The following is a 7,281-nucleotide window of genomic DNA, read 5'->3' on the forward strand; positions in this document are numbered from 1 at the left end:
GGGCTGTAGCTGCTCCCATAGCCCAGTACAAGGACAACGTGGGCAACAGTCAGGCAAGGTGAAGCCTTTGGTACCATTTCTGTTGCACATGCACATACTGTTAAACTGAACTTTCTCTATGGGAAAGGTGTTTAAGTCAGGAATATACAGCACGGGTGTGCAGCTGTGGGCGTCACCTCAGGAAGTCATGCCTGGTTGGCTGACTGGAGAAGCTGAAGGAGCAGGGTTTATTCGCCCCCAACAGAGGCTGATTTCCAAACAGCAAATGCCAACAGAGGGATGGTGTAGATAAGGCATCACCAGGCCCTCCTCTGAGAGGCATGAGGAAGATGCAAGAGGCAACAGCCATGACTTGAAACAAGGGAAATTCATAACCAAGCAGGGGTCTGGACTGGATACTGCCAATGTTCCCTTCCATTCTAGATCCTTCTGTGATTCTTGAGATTTTGCTCTGATGGCAACAAAACCAAAATACTGGCAGGCAAACTTAAATTGTTAATAGAACCATGGGGACTAGGCCTGCTAGCAATACAAACTGGAAATGAGAAAATTTCCTCAAGAAGCTGCTAGTTCTCACAGCAGAGCTTCAGGCCACAGCAAAATATAGCAAAAATTACTATCCCCATCTTTTAAACAGGTAGGGTAGCCCTGAACATCTCTCCCTTGCAGAGGCGGACTGAAGAAAGAATTCTTTTTTTTCTTTTCCATTGTCATTGTAAGAAACCCTCATCTTGCCATGTACCACTTGGCCCCATATTCATCTGCATCTTTTGCCCTCTCCAGCTTTGGAATTGGCAATACAAATCTGCACAAGTGATCTTTCTCATGACCTCAGTTTTCCAGGTCTCTTCTGCCTTCTAACATTACTTTCTGTATGATTGACAACACTTTCAAAAATAAAAAGAGGAGAGGGGAGCTGGGGAGAATCCCCCCTCTGCCTTGGGACAGCACAGGGAAAGGGTCACATGGGATATTTTTAGAACAGAATCCAATGGCAGTGATGTGAGGAAGGCACAGAGAAAAACACAGCTGTGAAACCTAACACTTGGCCTCATGTATACTGAGATCAAGAACAGCAGAGAAACAAATTGAGGCGACACAGCAGAGCACAAGCGTGAGGAGAAGGTATGTGAGAGCAACAAGGGAATGGTAAAAGAGTAAGTGACTAAGAGGCAATGAACACCTGGGAAACAAATAGTTAAAAGAAATTATTGGAAATGGGAAAAAGAAAAAAAGAAAAAAGCCAGGAACATAAAGAATTAGTAAGGTGGCCAAAGTATATAAATGAACACAGATACTTCAGTCATAGGAGGGAGTTAAGGCCAAGAAATGGTCAGTTGACTCATCAACACTCTCATGTAGATGGTTTGTGACCTTGAAGGCTGACCAGCAGCTACCTCACCTACCATCTCTCCTCATCCCAAGATATACAGGCTTCGTAAATGACTTTGCCTGTGGATTGTGACACTGCAATAGATTTTCTAAATCAGAGGAAAACAGAAGTCATTCCTACAGTTTTGGAGCCAGGCAATGACCTACTGTCTGTTTTCTACGACCAACCAGCATGCCCAGAGAGCAGTGGTTGTTTTATGTCTGAAAACTGATGTGTGCAGCATTAGTTCAGAAGTGCTCTCTGCTTCTGTTCACTTATTAGACAAGAACATGACTGAGTACATGCAGTGAACAGATGTAATGCTGATACTTGAGAGGAGCCTGCTCCTAAAGATAGCATTTTAAGGTGTAAATTGCTAAGATACTCAAGTCCTGAGAGTGTCTGGCAACAACACTTGAGGCAACAACATCCAGAATTACAGTCCTTTTTTCATTTGCTACATAATCCTTATAAATGTTCTTAATTTTGCTTGTTTTGAGAAATAATTTATTTTCAATTGAGATTAGTGATTCAGTGCCTTCTTAGCACTAATGCCTGGATTAGATCCAGCAAATAGCTGCTCCAGTAACTAGCTGCTACTCTGCCTATGATCTCTAAGGACTTGAGTATATATGGTCATTCTCAAAGAATTCCTAACTTTAGAGTCATCTCTAATGAAACGGGTCATAGCATGGCTGCCTCCTTATCATAAAGCTTATCAGGGATGGGGATGACTTGAGTTCAACAAAGAACTAGTCATTTGGGGTTTACCTATGCAGGTACTCAAGGAATCAGATATAATTTATTACACAATCGTGTCCTATATAGAAGCCTAGAAGACCTCTCAGAGGCAAATATTTGGAATAAATTTATGAATAAATTAATACAATGCAATACATTGTATTTCCTTCTCTCACAAATAGCTATTTAGTAATGGACAAATATCTTGTCAAAGTTTTGCCTTAGCTCAGGTTATACAAATCATGCTCTTAGAACTCAAGAAATCTGGTGCTAGTTGTGTCTTCCCACAAGCATTCAAGAAAAGTCTCATTAGTTTATTTACTCTGACTAGTCTAGTTCTACACTAAGAACCTAAAACTGAAAATTGTAGAGATCCATGAGTTTGTTATAGTTGCAGAAGAAATGCAGCCATTTTATCCAAGTAGCATACTCACTACTTCTGCATCTTGTGCTGGTTCATGCTCTCTTCCTTACCACCGCTTTTGTTTGGGTTTGTAGTATTTCCTTACAGTTCAGTACATCAAGCAATCATTACTTGTTTGTTTATAGTGCAAACAGGTCATGGCAATCCCTTTATGTCCTATATTAGGCTCAGCCTCGATGCTTTACTGTTGATGCTACTCACTTCTGGCACTGAGGATGCTTCTTTTTTATATTTGAATGCAGAAAGTCAGGCCAAGAGAGATGAAATACATCCTAATCCTTCCACTGTCCTATTGTCCTTTGGCAATATTAATACTTGATATGTGATAAATAGCATTCTTAATAAACCACTGTTGAGTTGAGGGTGTATGCTTGTCATGTGCCTGTGTGGATCACTAAGAAATTTACATTCATTGTGTAAGTCTGGATTTGAAATTAAGATTTCAGTCATTAAGGGGTATATGGTCACACTGAAGATCATACAGTCTTGATTAATCTGTAAGCTACTCTGTCATACACACAAGCAGCGTTCAGCAGCAGAATATTTTTGACTGAAAGCCACTCTCCAGTTCTTCACCTCAGTCTACTGGTCCCAACGACCACACTTTCCTCCCCATGCCTTCTCCTTGCTAAACTAGCTGCTCTAGAAACAAAAACCAGAATGTGTGGCAACAGTCTGCATCCAAATACTTATAAAACAAAGCAGTGCAAGACCCTACTCAGATATGCTCAAGAGATGCCAGAGAGCAACATGTAAAAAGTCTCCATCTTTCTTTGCAGTAGCTCAAAGAAGATGAGATTTAATTTTTTCCTTAGCTCTAACAATCTTACTTCTCTCTAAACACTGCTACCAAAACTTTGCATGCTCAGGTACAAAGAGGCTGCTATTCATTTTTAAAGGCTGGGATTTCATTCATGCCATTCCTTAGGCAGTCTGGACTGTATGATGCTAATTCTCACTTCAGAGGCTTTTTAGGCACAGGACAGACTGCTACCTCCACTTGTCCAGTAAAGTGTGAGGACTCACAGACATGCAATGAATCTCATTTCTGCTAGTTAACTCTTAAAAGCAGCTAAAGCAGAAAGAGGCTCAACAGTCTGCGTCCAAATAACTATAAAAAAAAGGAGTGCAAGACCCCACCGGGATTTTCCCAAAGGATGCCATAGAGCAACACACTCCATTTTCTCACAGCACCTGTAGATACCACTATGGCAGAATCCTAATCCCTAATCCCACAGCTTCTTGAGGGAGCTGTAACAAAGGGCAGGAATGGTCTCAGTGCCTTATCTGTGGTTGTCTTGAAAAGAGAAACCCATTCACAACCAGCAGTTGCATTTCTGTGTAGCTCTGCAGACTCAGCTCTGACTCATGCCAGCATTTTTTTAACCTGCCTGGTGATGTAAATTTTTCACCCATGGCGATTAGGAATTCAAGGAGAACATGGCCACATTCTCTCTTGAAGGAAGCCACTATTGGAGCATGTGCTTGGGCACATCTCTCAGGGAGTTTGTCTAATGCAAACAGGGAAGGATATTTGTAGGCAAAGAAAGTTTTCAGCCCGTAGAGCAGGGGAGGGGAGCCAGCTCTCATGTAGGAAACATTCTGTGCTGCTGCAGGTATCGTACTCACCAGAGTCTCTTGGTATCGGAACGCTTTCGTTGGAGAGGCATCCCCAGTCATATCCCCAGAGACAACGTCCTGTGGAGCAGGGCTTGTTCAGGGCAACGTCTTCCCTTCTGCTCTCCCCAGCAAAATCATGGAGTGAAACAGGCACAAGGCTTCAGCTGAAGTCCCTCAGAGCACCCTGAGAGAGAAGGTTACTGGTGAGGGAAAGACACAGAGGGAGAGTGTAACCAGAGACTCCCTGCCCCCTCCTGTTCTGTCTGCTTCCCTGCTTTAATCTCTCTCTGCTGTCCTGGCAATGGGACAGCTCAGTAAATTAACAGGAGGTAACGTTTCCTCCTCCTCTCTCAGGCAGTGTCATTCTTCACTCCATTTGGAAAGGGTGGGGAACCACAGAAAGAGCGGGTACTGATGGCAGAGAGAGAGTAAGGAAGAAAAGGATGGAAATGACAAATTACTGAACATAGAGACAACAGAACCATTCTGCAACTTTGAAGAGGATGATTTCCACAACCTGTTTCAGGGACAATTTTGTGAAGTGTCAGCATCTGAGAAAGGAAGTTCTCTGGCAGACAATTCCTCATATGAATTATTGCTATGCTGTCCTCACATTTAACGTAATTTTTCTTCAAGCATACCCATTTTTGCTGGTTACCTCCCCACAAACAAACAGCCCTCCTTGCAGTCTTCATGAACCTTCATCCATTGGCATAGCTAACACTCAGTATCTTTTATATCCAGAATCAGAGAATGGCAGAGGTTGGAAGGGAGCTCTGGAAGTCCTCTGGCCCAATTTCCCTGCTCAACCAGGGCCTTCTAGAGCCAGTTGCTCAGGACTATACTCACATGGCTTTTGAGTATCTCCAAACATGGAGACTCTGCAGCCTCTGGGCAACTTCCTCCAGTTCTCAGGCAACCTCATGGTAAAAAAGTTTCCTGATGTTCAGATGGAGCCTTGTGGGTTTCAGTTTGTGCCTTCACCAAATTTCTTACGCATAAAACCAATTAAAGGTGCTCAACAGCATAGTCAGGAAGGGTTTGGAGGATCCTGGAACATCTGTAGGGGTGTAAAGTACAGAGGTCCTGCCCCCTGCCCTTCTGTGTCTCCTGGGCCTTTGTCACAAGGAAAGCAAGGTGGGACTAATAGCGTAGAAAGGACAAAATCAGGGTGCTGCTGTGGGTTACTGCCTTGCGAAACAGAGCACTGAGCAGCTGTGGCAACAGCTATGTCCTCAGCTGAGTCACAGCTACTGTCTGCTGTACCCTGAGGCAGCAGCAAGCACAGAAGTTTGTGGGGAATGGAGCAGATAATATAGGCCACAGTTCTTCTCACAGACAAATGCTTTTTTTTTTTTTTTTTTTTTTTTTTTTTTTTTTTTTTTTTTCCTATCATCTGATATCTGTAAAGCTTTTCATTGAGGGAAAAAGAAAAATTCTGTATCTACGAAAGCAGTTACTTAGTGCAACATCATCACTTCCTCAGCTGGTTTTCCCAATAAATAAAAATTAGTTATGTAAGAGCACGTGAAAGGTGAAAGTGTTGCCTTTATTAGGGTTATCCAGACAGGAAGCTTTTCAATGCAGAAGATGGGAAGCTAGAAATAAAACCACCCAGAACTCAGGGACAATGGGGAGCAGAGATCATGCAAAAGACCAAATGTCTACAGTCCCTATTTGACAGGCCGTTAAGAAAGTACATTCACAGCTTTGGAGAGGGCCAGCTTGGAGTTTATAACTATTGCAAAGGGGGAAACAAGGAACATAAAGATTTGAACTAGGTCTGTGGAACTATGCAAAACTTGTTAAGGTAGATGGCTGGGGAGGAATAATGAGGGGAATAGATGGAAAAGGACAGCCTTCATGAAAACCAAATCTGGTCAGTGTCTGTCTTATCTTCATATTAAATGCTTTCTTAACTATCTTTCCATGAAATCTCATTATCCCACGTGTAAGTGTGAGGTGCCAGCAGCTGGTGAGACTGGCACGAGTCTGGCATGACTGCAGTCAGATGGGGGTGCAGATTGGGAATGGGAGCTGAAGCAAGTGTGGCTTCAGCAACAGTAGCTGGAGCAGCCACAGCTCTCTGGACCAACTAAATGAGTGTCTGGCATGCTGCAGTTCATACCTGTGTGAGGGGACTTGGCACTAAGAACTGGTCACACCAGGGGTGTTGGCACCCTGGTCTTAAAAACAGGAGTGGAGCAGTGTCCACTCCAGCCTCTAGGATGGGACCAGCACATGTCCTGGGTCAGCTGCTAACACATGGAGCCCAGGGTTTCTGGACTGGGCAGGAGGAATAATCAAGCCAGACTTACAAGAGGCAGTGGCAGTTTATAAAATTCCTTAAGTGTTTATTTCTGTGTGAATCCATTTAGAAAACTTAAGCCTATGCTCAGTGTGACCTTTCCTTCTCATCCTTGAAGTCACTTTACAAGTGATCGAGTACCAACAGCTATTGTTTGTGTTTTTCTTTACCACCTGCACCTAACAAATCCAAATCCACATATTTTATCAATGCAGTGTGAACTTTACCTTTGTCAAAACATGGTTTCTATGGCAGGCGTTACTGTTGCTCCTTTTTTTGCAGCTGCAAATAAAAACTTTTAGGAGTGCCAAAGGAAAATTAAAATTAAAAAAAAAAACCCTGCCTAAACCACAGCAGTTCCAGCTACTTTTCTAAGTCAGAGAAATCTGAGTGCAACGCTGAGCTCTTTGAAATATGCAGTAAATTACACAGATGTCATCTTAAGAATTTGTGCATGCAGGCAAAACGGTTTGTGCAAAAATACAGTCTGAAGACCAAGTTATACATAGCAGCTCCCATAAACGAATAACAAATGCAGATGAATGGAAACAAAAGAATATCAAACTTCAACAGAAAAGAATTCTATGAGAAGCAGCAAAATCAGCAACAGCAGGCCAAATTGCACTGAGTAGGACATAGCTCTCATTCCTAGTGAAACAGACTCACCAAAGCTGCTGATCCTGTGACAGCAGTTGATTGTAACTTCTCTGGTGATTTCAATTTCATTCCCTTCCTTTTAAAGAAACTGTTCTCTGTATGCATACGCCGCTGACATAATCTATTACATAACAGTATCTTCTTGCATTTCCTTCTCCT

This window comes from Vidua macroura, chromosome 2, assembly GCF_024509145.1.
Source record: "Vidua macroura isolate BioBank_ID:100142 chromosome 2, ASM2450914v1, whole genome shotgun sequence".
In the NCBI taxonomy this organism is placed as follows: domain Eukaryota; kingdom Metazoa; phylum Chordata; class Aves; order Passeriformes; family Viduidae; genus Vidua; species Vidua macroura.